This window comes from Sinocyclocheilus grahami, unplaced genomic scaffold, assembly GCF_001515645.1.
Source record: "Sinocyclocheilus grahami isolate Dianchi unplaced genomic scaffold, SAMN03320097.WGS_v1.1 scaffold358.1, whole genome shotgun sequence".
In the NCBI taxonomy this organism is placed as follows: domain Eukaryota; kingdom Metazoa; phylum Chordata; class Actinopteri; order Cypriniformes; family Cyprinidae; genus Sinocyclocheilus; species Sinocyclocheilus grahami.
Genome location: NW_015505537.1, coordinates 2,089,392 through 2,091,178, shown reverse-complemented (window position 1 = coordinate 2,091,178; position 1,787 = coordinate 2,089,392).

Here is a 1,787-nt window from a genome sequence, read left to right as displayed (position 1 = left end):
CAGCGTTCTGAGGTAGAACACGCATGCACTGTGCCTTGTTTACAAGCAGAGGAATGCACAAGCATTCTCAGATTTCATCAAAAATATCTTCATTTGTGTTCCAAAGATGAATGAAGGTCTTACTGGTTTGGAATGACATAAGAGAGTAATTAATGACAAAATTTTAATTTTTGGGTGAACCCTTTTTAAATAAGAGTAAGAAAAATAATGTGAAGAAAGAAAATAGAAATTAGGTAACAAGGAGTCTGACAATTTAGATGAAGGAAGAGTAAAGGAAACAACACAAAGAGGAAAGAAGTCAGAAAGGAAGGACAGAAAAGAATAAAGGTAAGTAAGTGAAAAAAATATAAAAATAAAAAAGGAGGTTTGAAAGAAATAAATAAATCAGATAAGCAAGAGAACAAAAACAAAGAGTGTAATATATAGAGTTCTGTGCACTAAGCTTAACTTACATCCCTAAGTTGGCTGAACTTGTCAAATTGAGTTAGCAACACTCAAGTTTTCTGGTAACCTATACATATACACAAGTTACCTATACAAAGTTACAGTAAGTTTTATTAACTAAAAAATGATAAACTAATTTGCTTGAGAAATTTGAGGCAATCAGTTTCCACAGGTTTTCCAAGTAAGTTCAACTAATTACTTTTTACAGTGACACTTTCTCATGCTTTAAAAAAAAGAAGACCTTATTATGGAAATAATATACTTTAAATATACTTTTTCTTGAATGCACACTGAATGTAATGTTTTCATACTTAATTGTATGTTAATTGCAATTAAATGAAAATTAATTTTAGTTTAAACACAATTAGCTGAATTTGACACAATTTACTTGTGTCATGTATTTTAAAATGTTTGTAATTACACATTTGTCATGATGAAGTTGCAATTTAGCATATTTAAAATGCATTTATAACTTTAAATGAAATATCAAATAACACGCTACAATTTTGTCAATCAACACATAAAAATACTTAAAATCTAGACTTTATAATAAGCAAAAAGATTATTAAAATATAAACATTTTAAAATGTTAAAATTAAAATAAACTTTTTCATTTGACTTTATTACAAAATGTTACTTTTTAAAGAAACAGTCATGTAAGTGTACTTTCTTTAAGTACACTTAAATTACATTTTACTGGTATTATATTTAGTACTGTTTTTAATACACTTTTAAGATGTAAAATACATTTATTACAATTAAATTCACTTCTTTTTCAAAAGACTAAAAACCTTGTTTTAATTACCGAGATATTGACTGTGACAACTAGCCCCATACTCCCCTACACTAGGCAAATAGTAAATTATTTTACTATAGTATGGAGACATTTAAAAAAACAAAAACAAACAACTGCATTAGTGGATATTGAACCGTTTCTGTCCTTACACAAAATGGAAGCTATAACTTTGCAAGAGTAGTATCTCAAAAACATTAGGTATCCAGACATGGTTATTACTGTCCCATTTGCAGATGTGGATAATTTATAAAGAGACCATGGAAGTAGGTTCAGTGAAGAGCTGTTGCATACAAATGGGAATAAACTCATCTACACTCTTGAATGAGGCAATTTTCTGTAAAAAAAATCTTTAATGAGAACACTGGATAGATGAAAATATTTTGTAGCATTATGCCTCAGCTATTTTGCTGCTTGAAAATACATTTTGCTGCTATTCTGAATACATAACACATATATATATATATATATATATATATATATATATATATATATATATATATGTATATATATATATATATATATATAAACACACACACACACACACACA